Source organism: Stigmatopora argus, chromosome 1 (assembly GCF_051989625.1).
Source record: "Stigmatopora argus isolate UIUO_Sarg chromosome 1, RoL_Sarg_1.0, whole genome shotgun sequence".
NCBI classification, from domain to species: domain Eukaryota; kingdom Metazoa; phylum Chordata; class Actinopteri; order Syngnathiformes; family Syngnathidae; genus Stigmatopora; species Stigmatopora argus.
The window spans coordinates 8,276,280-8,300,859 of record NC_135387.1 but is presented as its reverse complement, the minus strand read 5'-3'; the positions used below and the strand labels follow the sequence as shown (position 1 = coordinate 8,300,859).

Here is a 24,580-nt window from a genome sequence, read left to right as displayed (position 1 = left end):
GTCTACTTGGACTTGCCCATCCATAGTGGGGGAACCAAAATACAAATACTAACGCCTCACTGTTTTAGTAGATTTTTAAAGTATCTGCACTTAACTTGAGCATTTTTGCACTGCCCACGTACGGGGCTCAGAAGTTCATTCACTTTGTTATTGTTCCTCTACTTTTTGTTGAGAGCATCAACTGCTGTAGTTTTGGTGTGGGCACCACATTTGGAAAAACAAACTGAAATGAATATCTTTTGGTTCAGAATCACCCAGCAGGCACTCTGAAAATCCATCCATTCACCTTCTGTACCGCACATCCTCGGTGACTGACTTGAAGAAAAACACAGACTATAACCTGGATTGGTCGCCATTCAACCGTAGGGCACACAGAGAGACAGAGAACCATTCGCACTCACAATCATACCGCCAACCAGCACCTGTCTGCACCGAAGCCAGGCGAGTGAACCACCACACCACCAGGGGGCTACTCTATACCAACATAAATACATACATTCTCTGAAATGCTTATCCTCACAAGGGTCACGGGGGGTGCTGGAGCCTATTCATGCTGACTTTAGGCACCCTGAATTGGTGGCCAGCCAATCGCAGGGCTCAACGAGAAGAACAACCATTCACACTCACACTCATACATAGGGGCAATTTAGTGTTCAACCAGCCTACACTGCATGTTTTTTTCAGATTTTGGAGGAAAACAGAGTACCTGGAGAAAACCCATGCATGCTCAGGGAGAACATGCAAACTCTACATAGTGAGGACCCACCTGGGATCGAACCCTCCACCCCAGAACTGTGAGGGCGACGCGCTAACCACTTGGCCGCCGGGCCACCACGGCTACTCTTAAAATCCATTTTTTACACATCATGTCTTAAAGAGCTACCAAAGAAGACACATTTAGGCCTAATTGGATTTGACATATTCATTCATTTATCTCACGTACCGCTTATCCTCACAAGGCTTGTCAGGGGTGCAACCAGGTACGGAAAATGAATGAGTGAAAAAGAAGATATTTTTCAATAGCAAGCATTTTCGAGAGTGGCACGATAACAGGAGAGTTCACTGTAAACTTGTTACCTCAGATTACATCTGAAGGATTTCAACTGTGTTCCTTTGCTCTCAGACTATTGGCTCAACTCCTTTCCAAACATTGGCCTATAAGGTGTGCCTAAGGTGCTGCAAAGATTTTAGAAGAACACATAAAGAGAAAACAGTCAAGTTGTGCTTGACAAACACACAAAATCCTTTGTGGCTCCTAAAGTTGCACAGCAGACAACGCACATCATTGGGAGGAAATATTTATATATTATTTTATTTTTATCATGTAATAACTATGTATACCAATGTTCAACTTTTACATACATCTTCAAAGTTTTTCAACAAAACATATTGATTATATGTCAAATGTTCCATCTATTTGTCTGATTGAGTTTCTTTTACAACATATACACGGACTGGTAAATTCATTAAGAACGCATGCGAAGGGATAGTAAGATTTCTTTAAAAATAATTCTCGCTTGGAAAATTAATTACGCACACACAAAATTAACATGTTTGTTATGTTAGTTTGAAAATTTAGCCCTACGGCAACAGCTCCCCTAAAAACAAGACCTCAGGCATAAAAATAAAAAATGAATAGCTTTCTAACTGCATTGATGAATTATCATTGTAGATGAGTTGTATGGGACCTGTGAGATTAAAGACCTAATTAAGAGTCCAGGAGATATAAATACAGAGCACAAATATTTAGTTCATCATAAAGTGTGTTTAGCAAAGACTCTTGAGGAAAGGGTCTGTGAGCGGCTCCAGTGGTCATGCAGGAACACAATTGATTATTAACTCTTGTGACAATAAAGTGAACAGAGTCGAGCTAGAATTGATGAAAACAAAAATTGGCTCAACAAATGAAGCCTTTGTGCTGTTTGGATATATCAAGTTACAGCGGGAAAAAGCTTAAAAATTGAAGAATGTTGCTTGAAAACGCATTTCGTTTTAATCCCTGCTGCAGACCAATTGCTTCTTGACGTAGGCATTAATGGTGATTTTACGAGGGCTTTCGGAGTATGTGCAAATAGAAGAAAAAGTGGTGAAACTGGGTGAGATGGTTTCTTTTTCAAGTGAGAATTGTCTGCTCTGCAAAACATGCAGCGAAGCTGAAGTTGTAAGCGAGTTTTCCGATGGAAAAATATGGACACAATTAGCAGAAAAGTCACTTGAATGAGAATGAGAAGTGAGAAGGGCAGTCGTAAAAAAGGTGGTAAAATTTAAGTCCGATTTGTGCAAATTCTAGTGACAATTATTAGGATGTTTTATATGTGATTATCTCTCTCTCTCATTTTCTGAACCGCTTTACCCTCATTAGGGTCGTGGGAGGTGCTGGAGCCTATCCCACCTGGCTCCGGGCCTGAATCGGTGGCCAGCCAATCGCAGAACACAAGGAGAAGAACATACATGCGCACTCACACGCATACCTAGGGGCAATTTAGAGTGTCCAATCAGCCTACCATGCATGTTTTTGGAATGTGGGAGGAAACCAGAGTACCCGGAGGAAACCCACGCAGGCCCGGGGAGAACATGCAAACTCCACACGGATGGACGTGACCTGGATGATGCTGTGAGGCCGACGCGCTAACCACTCGCTCCACCGGGCCACCCTATATATGATTATTCATTCATTCATCTTACATACCGGCCATCTTCGATAGGGTTGCAGGGGTTGCCAGAGCCTAACCCAGCTGTCATCGGGCGAAAGGCAGACTATACCCTAGACTGGTCGCCAATCAGTCGTAGGGCACACGGAGAGACAGACAACCTGCTCGCACCGTAGTCAGGCGTGTGAACCTCTACACCACAAGGCGGCCCCTATATGGATATTAATCATTACATTTTATTATGATCAGATGATTTATGAGTAGTAGAAATGCATCTGCTCATGGCAGGTGTGATACTGGTGTGTGGCCGTAGCGAGTATTTCTGATGTTGTTCACTGTGGTTCTGAGTGTGCTCAGAGGTTGCCTGTATGCCCAACCATATGAAAAATTATAGGGAATATTATTCTTACCTCTACTTAGAAAAGCCTCTCGGTATGAAATTTTCAAGATACAAAACCCTTTGATATGCAAATTACCGCCTTAACACAAGAAACCAAGATCCAAGTTACAAAATCCCCTAAAACGTAAATCAGGGGTCTCAAACTTGCGGCCCGCGGGCCAACTGCGGCCCTCGGGACGATAATTTGCGGCCCCCGTCTTAATATGAAAGATCGATTTTTTTTTTTTTTTTTTTTTTTTTTTTTTTTTTTTTTTTTTTTTTTTTTTTTTTTACCCCTTTCCCCATGATGGCGCCGTTTAAGTGGCAGCCAGTGGCAGTAGCTCTGTCCACTCATGTTTTTCTTGTTTTACAGCATGTTTTACATGAAAAACTAGAGGGAACATTGACATGCACCTGCTTGTGGCAGGTGTGATACTGGTGTGCCGATAGCGAGCAATGATGATGTCGTGACCGGATGATTCGCCTAAAGACGTTTCGCCGACGGACGTTTGACAGACGGACAGGTCGTACTAGTATTTGTTAGTTTAATGATTAAATACAAATACTAGTATTTGTATTTAATCATTAAACGCTGTTTTCAGCTGGATTTGACCGAATTTGAGAGCATTTTGAGCCGTTTGGCGAATGGACGTCTATAGACGTTTTTTTGCCTCCATCGCGATATCATCCAGTATTTGTATTTAATCATTAAATGCTGTTTTAGGATGGATTTGACCCGATTGCTGTCATTTTACGGCTCGGTTCTGCTACATCTGCCTGCCCAAGAGTGCTTATTCCCGGACTGCCATTGATGGTAGATGAACATTGATTTTTACTATAATTTGGACAACACCGGCGGCAGGCCGGATTAAAAATCCTAACGGGCCGTATATGGCCCGCGGGCCGAGGTTGAAAAACTTGTACACACACGATCCGGCGGGGCGAGCGTTCGAATCCCGTTTCGGCGAAACCTCCGTTCGGCCGAATGAACGTTTGGTGGAACGTCCATTCGGCGACCTGCCCGTCTGTCAAACGTCCGTCGGCGAAACGTCTTTAGGCAAATCATCCGAGTACCGATGATGTCGCTCACACTGGTACTCAGTGCGCTCAGGGAGGTTGTCTTTCTGCTCAGACCAACAAAAAATTTGAGGGAACTTTGGTTCGGAGCTGAATGAACCAATCACGGTGAGGTATACGGCTCTGGAGGGCGGGACATCGGCCGGGCTGTCCAGTGCCTCGCTCACTCACTCATTCATTCCTCCAATCAGCTGGGCGGAGGAGAAGCCGTGAGGCCGATCACTCCGCTCGGCGCGCACACTCCTCCGCTGCTCTCAGCATAGAACTTAATGAGGCGCTATGATCCGTGATCCAGCCTGTGTCAGTGTCTGTAGCCATCTCCGCGATTGAAACGGAGAGCGAAAGTGCACATGCGCCACAAACCCGCGCGACTGAATGTGAAAGATCAACCCGAGACTCATTCCAAGTGGAAAAACATATTACAGAGCCCCAGAGATGTCTCTTTCAAAGCCTGCCGTGAAGAGAAAGGTCGGTGATGAGCACAGACAGTTTCAAGAAAAGTGGGGAGTGCAATATTTCTTTGTTGAACACAGGGGCACCCCGACGTGTCTCATTTACACTGAAAAAGTTGCGGTGCACAAGGAATACAATTTGAAACGTAATTGTACTACGAGACATGCTGAGGAGTACGAAAAATACCAGGGAGATGAGAGAGCCAACCAGGTTGCCAGTCTTAAAACACGTCTTCTGAGGCAACAGGATCTCTTCAAGAAGGCTACCAAAGACAGTAATGCAGCAGTCAAAGCTAGCTACGCCGTTTGTGAGTTGATTGATCCTGTGCTAAGTGATCCCAAATGGCTCATGGACTTGGCTTTTCTTGTTGATATCACACATGAGCTTAATGTACTGAACAAGAAGCTACAAGGCCAGGGGCAACTTGTCAGTGCTGCCTATGACAACGTGAGAGCATTCTGCACTAAACTTGTGTTATGGAAAGCCCAGCTCTCTCAGACAAACCTTTGCCATTTCCCAGCATGCAAGGCTCTCGTGGATGCAGGCACACCATTCAGTGGTGAGAAGTATGTTGAGGCCATTTCGAAGCTACAGGAGGAATTTGATCACAGATTTGCAGACTTCAAGACACACAAAGCCACATTTCAAATTTTTGCGGACCCCTTCTCCTTTGATGTGCAAGATGCCCCTCCTGAGCTTCAAATGGAGCTCATTGACCTGCAGTGCAACTCTGCACTCAAAGCCAAGTTCAGGGAGGTGAGTGGAGAAGCAGACAAGCTTGGGCAATTTTTGAGAGAGTTGACCCCCAGCTTCCCTAAACTTTCCCGAAGGTTCAAGCGGACCATGTGCCTTTTTGGGAGCACATACTTGTGTGAGAAGCTCTTCTCCACCTTGAACTTCAATAAGTCCAAGTACAGGTCCAGACTTACTGATGAGCATCTTCAAGCTCTACTGAGGGTCTCCACTGCTTCCTCCCTCAAGCCAAATGTGACTATGTGAGAAAAAGCGCTGCCAGGTCTCTAGCAGCAAGGAGTAGGCAAGAGAAGCCGTGTTCAGAATATTTCATGTTCAATGTTCCATTCAAGTTCAGAAAATTAAAGGTTAAAGAGCTGTTAATACAGACATTTGAAACGGAATAAAAATAATTCATTTTCTCTACTTAGCCAGCCAGTGTATATCTACTGTATGCTCATTAGTATTATTTGGTTTTGTATTACTGATTGATTTATTTTTTATTCATCTTTAAGTTAATTTATTATTTTTTGTTAAAAAATAAAGATATTTGATAACGTTGGAATGTTTTATCAGTGCTTTTCTTTTGGAAATCCGGATGCGGCCCAGTCTCACCCAGACTCGGCCTCTAGCGGCCCCCAGGTAAATTGAGTTCGAGACCCCTGACGTAAATGCATTTTCTGTATCCGTCATTTTATTTTGAAATTGTCCTGGTAACATTGCGGTCTGCTTTACTTCCACTTGGAGTCTCCCACAAAAACAACTCTCTTTTGACCGCCGTTTGTCATCACGGAGTTCCTTATTTAAAATTATTGGTGCAAATGAAATGAATAAGTGGACCTGTTATTCATTGAAAAACAGATGATAAGAAAGTGGTGTGCGGTTTACTGATATTGCAAGGCAATGCAGACAGAGTCATAACCCATCTACTAGCATTGCTATGCTATTGAAGCAGAAGGAAGCATTTAAAGCTTGGCATGGCCTTGATGAGATGGAGAGACTGTTAGTCCTTTGGAGTTCTATTTAATGCTAAGTTGTTTTGAATTCATAATTTGAAATGGTTTAGATGTATGTTCATGGGCATGTGTTCGTGTGCTAATGTTAGCTTCCTCTTTACTGTACAAATAAATAATACATAATTTTCTTATAATTTTCTTTCATTTTTGTCTGTTTCTCACATCTTTCATATAAAAGTAGGACACTGATAATTAAATAAAGCCTTTGGTTGGTAGTTTTTGGAGGAACGTGAAACAAATTACAGAATTTACATATAAAGTACTGCACTACTTATGAGAAATCCAAGTTATAAAAAGAGTTCTGGAACCAATTAATTTTGTAAGTAGAGGTATGACAGTACTGGTATGTTTATTCACCACGATAGTTTACAGGCATGCTGAGGCCCTCAAAATACCATTCATTTATCAGAGAAAATAATAATAAACACAGACATTTCATTTCCCATTGCCTGTTTCTCATGCCCTAATAAAGTGTATTATAATTACCACCATCCCCAGTGGTATTTTAGCACCCTTATAAGGAAAGTTTCCAATGTCTTTCAATGACAAGCATCAAAGTTTGAAGAGATAATATGCTAACAGATTGGTAAGAAAAGAGAAGAAACGTGCCACTTTGTAGCCCATTAATTGTAGGCTTCCCATAATGTGTAATTGTCAACACAAGAAAGAAGACATAAAAGTAGCAGAGGGGTGGGCGTGCCTGTCCCTCTCATCTGGAAGTGCAGCTCTGTTTTTGCCACATAGCACAGGCCAAACTAAAATTAGTCTCATGCAACCAAGTGAGCCACAGACCCGGACACAGAGGCCACTTCGCTTGGGTAAAAATGGGCAAGGCAAGATATCAATTCAAGCTTGCACTTTACAGTAAACCGCCATTTATCATGGGAAAACTTGATAATCTCTATCCACCCCCATCCCACAAACGGTGAACATCTTTAAATTCACAAAGAAGGAAAAAAATCCATTCACTTCATGGGACCATAGGTCACACATTTTTCCCCCCAAAGTTTTCCTGGCAGTTCAGGATTATATATGTTTTTGTCTTTTACACACTGATAGCCACTATTGTTTTCTAGCTATTGTTACACAGAATATTTTTGTCTTGGTATTTGATGAAAATTACCACCTAAAACGTGACTTAAACTCCAGTGTATATATATATTTATTTCCTATTGCTTGTCTGATTTTTTGCCTGACTTATTGTCCAAAAAAATATGGTACTTAATCGAAACATATCAAAACACAAACTTAGAAAAATACACTTTATTGCCAAATTATCTGGCAATTTGTCTCTTTGTTTCCTTTTAAAACTGAAAAAAATGCATATGGGTGATGAACCAATGAAACATTTCTCTGTGTTGAAATAGGACAAGGGTATTTAATTGATCATGATCCATGATTGAGAATTTCTTTCACATCAATTTGGGTAGTCGGCCTTGAGCATATTTATGCCATCAAATGGGATGGACATTTGAGTGACACCTCTCACCACATTTTGGACACGCCTCATTACTACCGTTGGAAGTAACCCCATAGGATTATAGGCATAGTTTATTCGCCAACTGTAGGGTGCCATGGTTAGTAAATCACTAACTGAGTGTATGACGGTAGGGGGGTGAGTCTGTAACCTAGGTCTTTAATGTTGTAAACATCCTGAGGAGGCTTGGCGGATGAGTGGTTAGCACGTTGGCCTCACAGCTCTGGGGTCCTGGGTTCAAATCCAGGTCAGTCCACCTGTGAAGAGCTTTGCATGTTCTCCCTGGGTCTGTGTGGGTTTCCTCTGGGTACTTCCCACATTTCAAAAACATGCATGGTAGGCTGATTGCATTAAGCATTATGCATTATGGAAAATGAATATAGTACAGAGACAGTGGTATTTTTCCCATTCATTTTTTTAAACTCATGGCAACAGCCAACAAATTGAATGATGAATAAAACAAAGGAGAGCATGACAAACACCAGTAAGGACTGATTTGATATAGGATAGATGCTAAATTTGGATTAGTAGAGGTGTTATATTCATCTCATCTCATTTTCTGAACCGCTTTATCCTCATTAGGGTCGCGGGGGGTGCTGGACCCTATCACGGCTGACTCCAGGCCAGAGGTGGGAGACACCCTGAATCGGTGGCCAGCCGATCGCAGGGCACAAGGAGACGGATAACCGTGCACAGTTACACCCAGGGGCAATTTAGAGTTTCCAATCAGGATACCATGCATGTTTTTTGGACTGTGGGAGGAAACCAGAATACCCAGAGGAAGCCCACACAGGTGGACGTGGCCTGGATTTGAACCCAGGACCCCAGAGCTGTGAGGCCGACACGCTAACCACTTGCTCCACCGGGTCGCTCTGGTGTTGCATTTAAATGTTTAATATTGTTTGTTTAGGTACAAAACACTTTTGGTTGTCCATATATAAATAAATGTCTTAAGTTTGGTTGTATTTCTTTTTCTTTTTTTTAACAATTCACCTAAGTAGTAGTACTTGTATAGCTTTTTTAAAAGAATATTCCTCGTAACCCCTACTCATTCCTTTTTAAGAGCAAAAACAATCTTTTATTGTTTTAGCTGATTAGACGGTAATAACGCGAGCAAAAACATTGCTTGTTCAAATAAACATTTTATAATGTTGTCCGTTTGGACTCTGGAATGAAGGTATTCCAATGGAATGGATCTCTAAGGGGAACTACTGTAGTGTCATCTTGGGACACATACGAGAAATGCTCAAAGTACTAAATGTATCATTGAATGATTTAAATCTCATGTGAGAGTGCACACTTATACATTTGCCTCAGTTGTGTGAACGTTTGGCTGGATACAAAACTGAGTGGAGGGAGATGTTTGAACAAGGAAGGCTGCAGTTCCAACTGGAACACAACTTTCTTAATTAGTCAACTAATGGAGCAATTACTCCTATTTTCACTTCTCTGTTAGCTCTTCTCACTCATCTCAACTATGTGACGGATTCCAGACCTTAAACTCTGCAATGATGAGCTAAACCTCCAGGAATTCCTTCTCCTTTCAAGTACAATATACAATAAGAATCGAAGGCCAACATTTAACTAGAAGACGCTCAAAGTACATTTAGTCCTTTGGACAATATCATGTATACGGGGCTAATCTAAATGAGATGATTCAATTTCAATAAATGAGAGCACATGGGCCAAGTGCAGCTCTGTCTAAAAACACAAGAGTTATGTTTCACAAGCATCAGATAACACTCACTGTCCTGGCAACTCCCTTTTCAGCTCTCGTCCCCGCCCCCGTTCGTTCACAATATTTACTCATACTGGTATCCAAAGCATACAAATCAATACTGTGACCAGAAGAACAACACATTAAACATCAAAGTTCTTTGACTAAGCCTGAATGGCTCCAAAACCAGTCTTTAAAAAATTAAAATAAATAAATAAATTATTTTTTTTATAAAAAAAAAAAAAAAAAAAAAATATATATATATATATATATATATATATATATAGTTCTTGACTCTGCTCAGTTGTATAAAACACAAGCGTTTCTGACTTTCTTCATGAGTGTTGACGAACGTTTACTAGCATTTTATGGGTTGTTAGAGGGGTCCTGTAAATATTATTATTCATAAGGAATATTGACCTTGAAGATAAACATATGGAGTGCACACCCACCCACACACACACAAAATCTGAATTGGCAACCTTATTTAACAACAATGTGATATGCAAATATCTCATCTCATCTTATTTTCTGAACCGCTTCATGCTCACTTGGGTCGGAGGGGTGCTGGAGCCAACCCAGCTGACTTCAGGCCAGAGGCGAGGGACACCCTGAATTGGTGGCCAGCCAATTGCAGGACACAAGGACACAAACAACCATTCACACTCACACACATACCTAGGGGCAATTTAGAGTGTCCAATCAACCTACCATGCATGTCTTTGAAATATGGGAGGAAACCAGAGTATCTGGAGAAAACCCACACAGGCGTGCAAACTCCACACAGTTGGACCGACCTGGATTTGAACCCAGGTCCCCCACTGTGAGAACGACGCACTAACCACTCATCCACCGAGCCGCCCGACATGCAAAATGGGCGCAGAAATGTGATTGCTCATTTAAACAGGAGTGCCTTGAGATCTACAACTTGGTTGCATTCAGCAAGTGCAATTTGATTATCAAACTTGTGTTGTAAGGTGCTACGTGATTTTGCTTTGTTAAATAACCTGTGTGAAGGGTGTGACACTTTTTAAGCTTTTTAAAAAGGTTTGCGACTATAATCTTTTAATTCGGCAATGCAATTTTGGAATTTTTGTATGACCCAAGGACAGACTTGGAGTAAGTCTTAAGAAGGGGTAATGCCATACTACTCGAGGCTTTTCGTAAACTGGATATTTTGTATGGAAAAAGCATTTCTAAGTAGAGGTATATATATATTAAATCACCTGTAAACATGGCAAGTTTGAAAATGGATGGCTATATTAAACTTTTGCAACACTAATCCCTCGTTTTTTTTCTCTCTCTGTCCTCCCAACCCATTTTCTGTTTACCTGCATTAACTAAACAAATAATCCAATGTAAACGACCACGGGAGTGTTTTTTCCGCCTGACTTCGAAGCGGGTGGTATGGGTTCGGTTCAAACTCGGTGGTGATGTGATTGTGGTTGTCTGTTTCATTGTGGCCTGTGATTGGCTAGCAACCAATTCTGGATGTTAACCACCTGTTGCCCATGGTTGGTTGGGATAGGCTCCACCGGTACTCGGACGTTTGGTCGCCGGACGTTTGTTCGCCGGACGTTTGGTCGCTGGACGTTTGGTCGCCCGGACGTTTGGTCGCCGGACATTTGACAATATGACAGAGTTTACTCAGCTCTCAAAATGATATTCAAGAGAGAGAGAGTTTAATATCTAAATAGCCACTGTTGAAACCAGCTCTCAAAATTATATTCACCCGGGCGACCAACCGTCCGGCGACCAAACGTCCGGTCACAGTCTCCACCACCCCCCGCGACCCTTGTGAGGATAACCGATATGGAAGATGAATGAAAAAACAACCGTACAGTGGGAGTACACCAAACTCCATGTGGCAGTATAAAACTGTTTAAGATATTAAATACACTGATTATTTAACATTTTCCATGTCTACGCAGCTAAAAAGGATAGGTTTAAAAAGAAAAGAAAAAATTAAACCCGTGACTTTAAGACTGTAGACCAAAAGGTTAAAATTTTGCGGAATGTGGAAATGTTACGGTTGCTGTGATCATCTTGTCTATGCGAAATGACATTGCCATACAAAATTAACTTGCCCACTAAGTTACAACCCTGCAAACGGATAATTTCCAAAGTAAAAAAAATGGCTTTAATCTGAATAATGTCATTACGTAAACGTGGACTGTGAGAGTGCGAACAGAACTTCAGGAAGTTAAAGCGTGTTTAAAACATACAGGAGGCATGAAAATATTTCAATGAGAGTTTTTGTTTTCCTATGGTATTTAAATACTGTATCATGGATTTTCACCTAATGAGGGTTGGTGTCAGACATCCACCTTAATAAACAGATCTAACTGTACATATTTTTTCTTTTTTTGCCTAAACAGTCTCGTATTACAGTAATGGTGCGGTAGGGAGGTAATTGATGAAGAGGCACCATGTGATTCTTTGTGAGGCTTCTTCAATTGAGACAGAGGATCCTGTGACTTCTCCTCAATAAGCGAGATGAATCATGAGACGAGGGCCTTGTTAATGCGAATGGAATGACTCATGCTTACTCATAGACAATATGACAATGTGCTGGTTGAATAGGGTCTCAGAGGCATTTTGACAAAACATGGTTGAATTTTTTGCATCCTGCCATCATCAAGAGTAACACAAGATGACTTTGAATTTCAGATCCCTGTTTCTAACTGTCGAGGGTTAAACTTCAAAGTTGTCAGAAAACAAATGCAAAAGACAAACAAAATGTTGCTTCAGTGCAAAAACTAAGTATTTGTACTTGGTTACTCTCCACCACTAGGTCTGTGCGTGTGTTCATGCGCACGTGGCTTTTGACCAGCAGGACATTGTTCCGTGTTTGCACAGTGAAGCCGAGCATGTTTGTCAATTACAACACGGTCGCGACTATTCCTTTTCTCGCCATTGCACTTGCTGTTGCCTGTTTAACTATGCAACTGATCATGAAAAGGGAGGGAAATGTAGCCAGCAGGACAAATGGAACCACTGTCTTGTGTTGATGCAGAATTTTAACACGAAGCAATTCACCTTCAAAACGAAACAACTGGCCATAAAAGGCTGTGGATGAGCATGCCACGCCGATCAACATTCAACACCACTAATGGATTCCAAATATATTTGTGTTGGCTGGTTGGCTCCCGGCCATTGCACTTCACCCATTATTTACTTTCACAGAGAGTCAAGTGGTTAGTAAACCATGAGCTGCTATGCTAAGATCCCAGTCACTCAGCTATTATTAGCCAAGCTATTATTTTCCTTCTTGTTGGCATGTTTTAAGAGCAATATTGAATTCATGACTGATCCGTTATGCTCACACCCACACTTGTGGGTGTCATCTATGCCATAGTTGTTGTAAAATATCAGGTGTGGCAAATGTACTCACATTGTAAAATTATATAAACTCGAATCATCTTTCAAAATTGAAAAATATCAGTGGCGGGCCGTCAGGGCCTTCAAGGCCTTCTCTGCTGGCCTAAGAAATATCTGAATCATATATTATATTTGGTCCATCAATACTTATGAAATAATTCCAAATTGTCTGTTAGCGTCCTTTCATTGCTTTTCTCCCTGGTTGCACTGCTTCCAGATTTGTGTTTTCATATTGAAGCATTTAACCAATCACATTTCAGCCATTATTTGTTGCCAGGGTCAGAAATCTGCCTCAAGGCCTTCACAATCAGTTCTGCAGGCTCTGCTGCATTAAACAAGCGTCGATAAGACTGTTGCTTTAACCAATCAGATTTCGAGTTGGCAACACCACAATGCCTTGTCGCAGGCGTAGGGATACGTCATTGCCTTCTCGCAGGCGTAGGGATACATCATCACTTTCACCAACTGTTATTGGCTAGTGATTAGCCAGAGCTACCAAACTGTATCTGTAGCGAGCTGCACAAGCAAATATATTGTTGTGTTGATTTAAAGCCATTTTCAAGACAGACTATGCCAGAAATACGACAGGACAGGCTCGACTTTCAGCATTAGCTTCGATGGCGATAGAAAAGAAGGAAGAAAGAAAGGAGGATGGATGCATATTGTGTACAGTTAAAAAATGGATTTTTGGTGAGTAAAATATGGCTATATTCCTAAATAATATTTCAATTGTGCGCCCGGTTCTGATATCTGAAAAGCTCCAGTGTTTGTATTTAAGCTCCAGTGTTTGTATTTAATCACTAAATGCTGCTAGGAAGTGGATTTTACCCCATTTTAGTGCATTTTTTGCCGTTTCGCCATTGACGTCCATCGCTGTCTTTTCCCGGGAAAATCACCCCCCGGCCCGGTTGTAATATCTGAAACGCTCCAGTATTTGTATTTAATCATTAAATGCTGCTATGAAGTGGATTTTACCCGTTGAAGGCGCTACGAGAAAATGCACGGACCGCCACTGAAAAATATATAGCGCCTTCATTTAGCTCAGTGGCTTCTCCAATGACGGCGCTAGATGTCCAATCAATTTTAACTGTCTGGCAGTGTAAAACAGAATGTGTTTCTGGTTTAATTCATTTTAATTTAATTGTATTAATTTTAATATTGGCCACCCGCTGGTGCAGTGGTTCTTACTCCTGACTTCAGTACGAGCAGTCTGGTCCCACTCGGTGGTAGTGTGACTGTGAGCGTGAGTGGTTGTATGTATAATGGTTCCCTGTGATTGGCTGGCAACCAATTTGGGGTGTTCCCCGCCTGATGCACGTGGTTAGCTGGGATAGGCTTCAGCACCCCCAATGACCCAAATGTGGATAAGCGGTATGGAAGATGAATGAATCACATTGATATCATTTTCGTCAAAAGTAATAATAATTTTGTTAGGCCGCCTCGTGGTGTAGAGGTTCACTCGCCTGACTTCGATGGGGGCAGTCATGGGCTCAATTCCCGCTGGTGGCGGTATGACTGTGAGTGCGGATGGTTGTTCGGCTCTCTGTGTGCCCTACGGCTGACTGGTGACCAGTCTAGGGTGTAGTCTGCCTTTCGCCCGAACTCAGCTGGGTTAGGCTCCAGCAACCCCACAACCCTTTCGAGTATGCGCGCTATGTCTCATCTCATCTCATTTTGTGAACCGCTTTATCTTCACTAGGATTACGGGGGGTGCTGGAGCCTATCCCAGGCGGAGGACACCCTGAATAGTTGGCCAGCCGATCACAGGGCACAAGGAGACGGATAACCATGCACACTCACACCCATACCTAGGGGCAATTTAGAGTGTCCAATCAGCCTACCATGCATGTCTTTGGAATGTGGGAGGAAACCGGAGTACCCAGAGAAAACCCACGCAGGCCCAGGGAGAACATGCAAACTCCACACAGGTGGACCAACCTGGATTTGAACCCAGGTCCCCCACTGTGAGGCCGACGCGCTAACCACTCATCCGCCGGGCCGCCCAATAAATTCAAGTATATATTCATTGATTCATTTTCTGAACCGCTTAATCCTCACAAGGGCCGCTGGAGCCTATTCCAGCTGAATTTGGGCCAGAGGCATGGTACACCCTGTATTGGTGGCCAGCCGATTGCAGGGCACGAGGAGACTCTTATGAACTAGCTTAATGTAATTCTTAAACATGACTATTTGTAATACATGTAAGGGTGAACTCTTTCGTCAAGATAGTCACATAGTGAGACTCACCAAAATAGCACAAATAATATCACTGAAAAGAAGCAACAAACCTTCGGGGGGGAATAAACAATCAATTTAAAATTTAAAAAAAGTGATAAATGCACTTGTCAAGGACAAAAGTAACTCAATAAGTATCACATCTGAATCCACTCAGTTGCCTGCGGTCTTTTTCAGCTTCTGTTTGCTAGGTCTTATGCCAATTTGTCGACGGCTTTCTTGACGGATTTCTTTTTTCGAAGGATGGATGTCCTGCCATAGTTTCAGTGAAGCCCCTGAAGCCAAAGGTATTGAGTGCGCAGAAAGTGATTTACACCTCGTCAGCAATGCCTTTTTGTCTCTAGTTGTATTTTTTTTCCACATCTCTTCTAATCAAATAGAGCAGGGGTCCCCAAACCGGTCCTCGAGGACCGCTGTGCGTCCATGTTTTTGTTCCTACCAATTCAGCACAAAACTGCGATCAACGGATTGAACTTGTAAGACACCACATAGATCATTTTACTTATGTAATACGATCAGGTGAAAATAGTGATTTGTTTTGAAAATCTCTCTTTAATTTCTTATTTAAAAACATTCATTCATTTCACGAACTGCTTATCCTCACAAGAGTTGCGGAGGGTGCTGGAGCCTATTCTTGCTAACTATGGGCATCAGGCAGGACACTCCGAATTGGTGGCCAGCCTACCATGCACGTTTTTGTAATGTGGGAGGAAGCAAGAGCACCCAGAGAAAACCCACGTAAGCCCAGAGAGAACCCTTTGGTCCCAGAACTGTGAAACTGACGCACTAACTACTGGTGCACCGGGCCGCCTATTTGAAAACAAGAATCTGATAATGTTGTGGCCATTCATTATTCGTACTCTCTATCATCTCAGCTAGCCAGTAGTTATTACATCAATTACTTGGGTGAATTATCCAGGACTACAGTGTAATAGGTCTGTGACATTTCCCTGATTGCTTTGGTTGCTTTCCAGTGCTAAGAGCAGGGATCAGTAAATTTCCACCTGTCCCGCATCCGTTTGCCCCCGCGACAATCTAGTGTAGGAACAGGTTTTTCCTCCTGTGCTGTAACAACACACAATAACAAGCACCAAGCCCTGATGTACTTTTGATACCAGGCTCTATTCCTAAACTGTCTGTCAATAGATCCTTCCCTACATACCAGTATGTTTGGGATTTGGGATCCAAAATTAACCTGTTACAGGCCAAACATTGCATGTTTGCTAGCGGTAATGATACAATTCAAACAATGGTGATTTGAATCATCATCCCTTGTAAGACATGTTGTAAGTGTAAGCCTACAGCTGTTCATAACTTAAGAGTATTTTAGGGTAGTAGGCACACTATTTCAAAGCACACGCAACCGTAGAGGTATCATGTAAATGTGCCGGGTGCCTATGAAAACAAAAGAGAGTGGGACACCAGATTTGGCAGCAGAGACAGGTGGGCTCGTGTAAGGCAATCTAATCTGGTATGGTATGTATGTTTATGTATTTCATAATCCCCTGTCACAGACGGATGGCTTTGGGGCTTTGGTAACTTTGAAGGGGGACGGAAGCTCAAAAGATCATTGGCCTGTGTGTGTATTCTGCTTAAGGAGTGAATCTATAACTGGGGTGTACAAACTCATTCATATTATTGTATTGGTTTCCTTCAGAGAGCCATTATCTCCGCCTACACCAAATAATCGATGATCCAATTCAGAAAAAAACACTTTGATGGTCGATGAATTGTTTAGGGAATGGTTGACCTAAAAATTGTCGAAAACCACTCTTTTCTATCCTGTTAATTGTCTTTGATTTGACTTTGTTTTTCATTCATTTATTATCCTACCTGCTTATTTTTACAAAGGGAGAGGGGGAACCTGGGGCCTGCCCCAGATAACTACGGGCCCCAGGCAGGGGACACCCTGATTTGGTGGCCAGCCAATCGCAGGCCACAAGGAGACAGACAACCATTTGCACTCACACTTATACCTAGGGCAGTGGTTCTTAACCTGGGTTCGATCGAACCCTAGGTGTTCGGTGAGTCGGTCTCAAGGATTCGGGGGAGCCTCTGCCGCGGAGGTCAAGACACATCATCTATTCATGATAACATGCCCCGCTTGACCATCACTGGCTACAGATGATCATTGCTTGGCCAATTAGTGCTGCGAGGAATTTATATAACTTGAAATTTAAAAAAATCACATTTTATTTTACACTACAGGGTTCAGTGAATGCGCATATGAAACTGGTGGGGTTCGGCAGCTCCGGCAAGGTTAATGACCTAGGGGCAATTTCGTGTGTACAATCAGCCTACTATGCATGTCTTTGGGATATAGGAGGAAACCGGGTTACCCCGAGAAATCCCACACAAGCAGGGAAAACATGTAAACTCCACACAGTGAGGACAAACCCTCAACCCCAGAACTGTGAGGGCAACGCAGCTTGTTCACCAGGCTAAATATATATATATATATATATATATATATATATATATATATATATATATATATATATATATATATATATATATATATATATATATATACACACATATATATAAAGGGATAAAGGGACATCAATAGATTTTAATTTAAAATAAAATTTAAAAAAGTTATTTATTAATTTACTTATTTGTTTTCTTATGTATATATTCATTTCAACAGAAGAACAAAAGCAAATCCTAACTAGAGGTGTCACTTTGTGCTTATAGTGAGTAGAAGGACAGCCATTTGCCCTATGTCAATCCCTTGTCATCAAGATCACAAAATCTGTATTCACTCTTGGCCATAAGAACAGTTTAATTTCAAGGAGAGATGACGTGTCAAATGCCATATACTTTCATATTCCTGTATATATAGTTTGAATGAACATATTTCCTAGACCAGTAATATATAGAAAAAATAAAGAACAATTAAGACATGAATTCAAATTAGAGTGGCACTTGTGTATTTTGCTCCAGGATTTTTTTCTCTTTTGTGATCTCAAATAGCTTATCTCTTTGGCTGCTATTGAAGGCAATAGACGTCCTTTTCAATTTACCTGTGAGGGGCTGGTAACGATCGCAGGAATATCAATTTTCATAATTTACTCACCACCACAACACATGCTCAGTGACTTGATCTGGCAGTGAATGAGTTAAGCTAATGATAAATTTTCAATGGATGTCCTCTCTAGTGATCACTGCCCCTGAAATTGTTAAAATGGAGGTGGGTAAAAAAAAATAAAAAAATTAAAAAGCTCACAAAATAATGTTTCTTTTTAACGTGGTGACAATCTGACTTTTTTTTTCTAGCAAGAAACATTACGTTTTTACAAATGTTTTGCTAAGCACCCCTCACACATTTTTTTGCCTTCTATTTGTCACCATTAAGAAGCAGCTGGGTGGTCTCCACCCATTGTCGCTGAAGGAGTGCTAAGTTTTTTCCATCGATATGGACTAATGTCATTTGTCTCTCGGGAACCCTTCAGCTACAGTGTTTCCTGGGTTGGCTGCTATCTCTGGATTGCCCGTGTTGATATTGGCTGCGGATTCTAGCAGAACAACGCGTTTCAAGAACACGCTAGTCATATCACCATATTGCTCTAGTCTGACCAGTCACGTACAAACAAGACAACATGCCATAATTTCCTTCTCAGAATGTCTGCTCAAGAAAGTGAACTTCCTTAGTGTTAAGAATCATCTTTTCCATCTGTGCTGATCTGTGATTGGCTGGCCACCAATTCAGGGTGTCCCCCGCCGCTGGCCCGAAGTCATATGGGATGGGCTCCAGCACCCCCCGCGACCCTAGTGAGGATAAAGCGGTTCAGAAAAAGAGATGAGATGAGAGCTCTGTGCCGATGCCTACTGAGCCCTTTCAGAGTCGATTAATGAGACATCAAAGTGGCCGAAAGTGTGGAGAGCTCAGTGTCATCTCTATTGGAAATGAAAGGTTGCTCCGTCTGAGAGGGATCTATTGAGAGATGACATTTAAAAAAATGGCAAAAGAGACTGTCAGCCCTTCTGAAGTTAGGTGAGTCATGCCCACATTATTCATACTCTGGTCAAACCCTTTAAATCTAGTACAACCCACCCACCCCCGCACCTCCCTCAGGGACGTCATGCTCCATTGAGGAGGTCCCTCACAAAAAAACACTTTTGTCCGGACCGTCATCACTTTTACATCTTCTCAGCTCTATGTGCGGCATGGACTTCTCCACAGGGAAATACAAGTAAGGGAAAAAACAAGGGAAGGCTGGGAGGCAGATGAAGTCCCAGAAGGAGAACACTAGTTTCCCAGATCTGGGAGCCTGGCCACATGAAGCTAGAGGCCACAAAGTTTATGTGAGGTTATGAGTGTGTGATACAGAGACCGTGACAGACTGAATGGACTCCCTCTGTATTCACAAAAGTGCAAGTAGCCTGGAGCCAGACAGACGGATACCTGGTGAAATGGAGCTTACAATGAGATACTACTGCTGTTTTGATAGGAGAAACGAGCCAGTGGTGGCTCAAGTTTTCACACTCAGAATTGAAGTAGAAGCACCAACACTTGAATGAAAAAGAGAGGTAAAAAGTAGAGAGATACTTTATTCGTCCAATTAAAGTGAAACACAAGGTAAATCATGCATGATGAATTTCTAATAGCTTTAACAATATGAAAGTATAAAACCTAAACATACACACAACAAACTAAACATAATAGGGTTTTTTTTTGCCTCGTCTCAAATTTTGACCATCCTTTCCTACATTGCAAACTGGTTAGTAAAAATTATTACGTGTTGGCTAAGATTAACCACTGAATGTTAAGACCAACCGTATGTATACATGTGCATCTATGTGTATGTATGTGTATATATATATATATATATATATATATATATATATATATATATATATATATATATATATATATATATATCAGCAACATGCTTATTTATTAACTTATTTATTACCCATTTATTGATGTCTAAAATATCTTTTTCTGTGTCTGTATTCTCACCCTCTTGCTACAGTGACAGTGAAATTTCCCGAAAAAGTTATCTAATCTAATCTAATCTAAAAAATATACCTGTGTGCTGGTTTGTCACTGGAGCTATTTGTTTATCAAAATCTCATTGGAAACTATTTCTACAGCAAATATCTTACCATGTGTATGAAATTGCTTTGAACGGTCTGACTGTAAAGGCCTTGAGATGACTGTATTTCAAGTCTGAGGTTTTTTACCTTTCAGCAACAAACTGCTGAGGGCTGAGCCTAAGTGACTTAAGTAAATGCATCCTCTAGTCACATGAATTAAAGAGGGTTTCTTCTAGCCAAGTTACTAGCGGTTACACGTTAGGAAATATCTTGTCATTTCGAGGTAAAAGGTAACAAGAATATTTTTACAATGAAGTAGAGCATAACCATGAGATCTGATGTCTACGATGTCATGCAATTTGGATTTTCTGAATGCTATGCAGAGTATTTGGAATTTGCCTGAGACTTCCCGACCACTGTGTATATCTAGTCTATATATAAATATTCAAGTTAATATTCAGATATTAGACAGTATCTGAAAACCTATTTAAGTACAGTTACAAGGTAGTTGTCCTTGGTAACTTCCCACCATTGCCATTTATAGTCATCCATGCATATAAATGTTGGATACGGTTCTTCCAAGTTATAAACACATCCAAACAATGTTGCTATCCTTCCTCCCACATCTATTTTAAGCTCGCAACAGAGAACACCGATCTTGTTAAACAGTGCAAAGCTGATGCCCAATCATTGATTGCAGGGGAAGTGGAACGTACTGTCATGGCCTGAGGGCGTGTTGGTTGCTGCCCATCAGATGTGCAACAAAAGTCACCCGGCATGTCAGCATGGAGGTAAAAGGCAAATGTGCATATGTATGCGTGTTGTCAGCCTGCCTGATCTGAAGCCCTCCACACACATACTGGAAGCTCACTCAACCAACGGAGTTGTGTCAATATTGTTTCATTCCCAGTGGCTCCACACTCTTCTGGGTTGCTTCATAGCGATGCTCGGTAAAGAAAACCGTTCACCTGCAGAGCAATTATACACAGAGTGGGAAAAAAGAAGAATCATACACTACAATACAGTACCGTACTGTACAAGTATGTATCTGTTCTGATAAGCTGTTATTCTTGTGTAACTTCCATTTGGTCTACTTTTAACTATATTTCAAATCAGGGAGTTATTAATATAACATCAATTATTGTCAACAGGAAGCGATCTGAACAATGCCCCAAATCAATAGTCACGCAAAATCATTAGGAAGTGACTTACAAAGGCCTCAAAATAAATTACCACGAATCAACCGATGACCGAGTATTGACCAAAATCTAAAAGGAAATAAATTGGCACTTTTCAAATCAAGATCTACACAAATATCAGCAAGAACTGATCCCAAAAGGTCCATAACAAAAAGCAAGCAACCTGAAATCAAAGACCTGTCAATGCTCCAAAATCAAAATGAAGAGACCCAAAATATGCAAACTCCATACAAGTGGACCGACCCGGATTTGAACCCAGGACCCCAGAGCTGTGAGGTCGACATGCTAACCCCTCAAGCTGGCGGGCCACCCTAAAAAATGAATGCATAGATAAATTCATACCAAAGCAGAGATCCTTTTTACCAAGATAATAGGCAAAGTCAGTACAAAGTACAATATCAAGTGACATTTTGCACTATATACAAATATATGCAGAAATAAACCATGTTGTTCAAAACTCAGACAACTAATCATCTAATTATTTACATGAACGCTCACAGATATTTTTTTATTTACCACTAATGACATGACAAGGGTCACGGGCGGTGCTGGTGCCTATCCCAGCTAACTATGGGCACCAGAAAGAGGGCACCCTGAATCGGTGGCCAGCCAATCGCAGGACACAAGGAGACGGACAACCATTCCAATTTAGAGTGTTCAATCTGTGTACCATCTTTGTTATTAGGACATAGGAGAAAACTGGAGTACCCAGAGAAAGCCTGAGGAGAACATGCAAACTCCACAAAGTACAGATTCATCTGGGATTTAACCATCAACCCCAAAAATGTGAGGTCAATGCCTTAACCACTTGTCCACCGGGCCGCCTTGCAACAAGTGTCAACTTACCAAAATAAAAGCAGTGATATCATGCCTTTATGGTACTAACATATGTTCAGTGTTTTGGTTTGGTTTATATTTAGATAGTTCCTTCCTGTGTCCTGTTTCCACTATCTTGTCTTCTGTGTTGATTAAGTTTTCTTTTCTACTTGCTCCTGTCAGCTATTCGTTTGCGTTAACCTATCTGCTTCCCACAACTTTTACTTGTCTTTATTTGTAATTAATTCCCCCCTTCTTTCAGTTTTGGTCAGTTTTGCTTCCTACCAGCAACTGCATTTTGCTTGTGTTTTCCTCCTGAAGTAAGATTATCCCTGTTGTTTTTGAAACTTTGTACTTTGTTTTGGTATTTTTGATGAATAAACATTTTTTAGTTTGCACCCGCTGCCCTCCTTTGTTTTCATTGCTCCCTGCTTTGGTTCCAATATCTGCTAACAAAATCCTGAAACAACACTTCACATGACTACTTGCCATCATCTCTTCGACAGACAAACAATCTGATTACAGTGGAAAGTAGGTTTTACTTTTGCACGCCTTGACACTATGAAAAGTATGTAAAAATATATTTTGGACATTTGGAATTTGTGCAAATTTGGCAATTACTGAAATGTGAAAATTCTCCCCGGGCCTGCGTGGGTTTCCTCCGGGTACTCCGGTTTCCTCCCACAATCCAAAAACACATTGTAGGCTGATTGGACACTCTAAATTGCCCCTATGTATGGGTGTGAGTGTGCATGGTTGTCCGTCTCCTTGTGCCCTGCGATCGGCTGCCCACCGATTCTGGGTATCCCCCGCCTCTAGCCCAGAGTCAGCTGGGATAGACTCCAGCACCCCCGCGACCCTAATGAGGATGAAGCGGTTCAGAATATGAATGAATGAATGAATGAATGAATGAATGAATGAATGAATGAATGAATGAATGAATGAATGAATGAATGAATGAAATGTCAAAAACAGTGTCCATTTTTTCAGTCACTGACAAAAGTATGAAGGAATCACAGTTTTGTTAATTGATTCTACGGTCTCATACAATCCAGTTCAGTCCTATTGCATATGACTACAATGGCCCCCTTGTCTTAAGCGGGGGATTGTGAACTGAATGGCACAGAGCTGCGTGATCACGATATAGGCCCAAAATGAGAAGGAACTTGCTCCAGGCGTGGGCTCAATTCCTGCTTGTGGTAGTATGATTGGGGGTGTGGATGGTCATTTGTCTCTCTGTGTGCCCTACAGCTGACTGGCGACCAGTCTAAGGTGTAGTCTGCGTTGCGGGGTTAGGCTCCAGCAACCCCCGCAACCCTTTCGAGGATGGGCGGTATGGAAGATGAATGAATGAATCAATGAATGATGTACTCTGTTTCCACAACATGAACCCAATCTTCATTTTAACCAAACTAGTTTCCCTACATCCAAGAAAGAGCCAGCAGCTACCACATGGACAACCGAAACACTGTAAAAACACCCTAGCATGTTCTGTTTCACTTTGATTGGCTGGAAACCAATTGAGGATGTAGCCCGTCTACTGCACATTGCATACCTGTCAACCTCTGCCGATAACGACTCGTACGGTGTTTGTAAGGTTTTTTGGGGGTTTGTAAGGGGAATCATAATCATTTATAAGGGCAGTTATCGGCAGAGGTTAACAGGTATGACATTGTTAGCTAGCATAAGCGCCACGACCCTCGCGATCCTCCTTTATTGTTGTTCTAAAAAAACTCTAATTGCTCTTGGACATGAATACAATTCAAGATAATGCACCTCCCAATAAGACTAAACCTTTCCAGATCTAGAATAAAACAAAAGTCATTGTTCACTGCTTCTGTTTGTACATCAGAAATATTGCTTTAGTTCTTCTTCCTGCCATCTTAATGTGATCATGTTTTGTTTTATAGTATTTCTATTCCCACAATTTGTATGTTGTCTAAATTTTACCTTCATTTTTTTCTCCCATCAAATCTTCATTATTTATTTGCCACAGCAAGGCGTTATTGATTGTTTTTAATTTTTTGAACGTATGCATCGTGCAGTGCAAATCTTGCCTAACAATGGAACCAAATCTCACTGCAAAAGTGGATAACATCTTTCAAATTAACGACATTTGGTTCAGCACCTTTGACACGCCAATAGCGTCCCAGAACCCAGGACAATGTTTGTCCTATATTGACGTGGAGGGAAAGTAGGGCGTCTCCAATGAGTACAGTAACAACATTGTGCTCTATTGTATGGTGATGACGATGGATCATGGTGGTGGCCTGACGACAATCTCATGGTCACACAATCTAACTGTGCAACTGGAAAACAACACATTGCTAGTTGCAATTACAAAGCCAATTCCTAAGATATTAGTATAAAATACCCTCCACAGTTCTTAATGGCCTCAAACCAT

At 41.6% G+C, this 24,580-nt stretch overlaps 1 protein-coding gene across 1 annotated transcript in view; it reads right to left on the bottom strand.

Moving 5' to 3' along the window:
- The window catches only part of LOC144091838 (adenylate cyclase type 6-like), a 52,164-nt gene that overhangs the window by 23,639 nt on the left and 3,945 nt on the right, over positions 1 to 24,580 (bottom strand). The gene's annotated exons all lie outside the window — the stretch shown is intronic.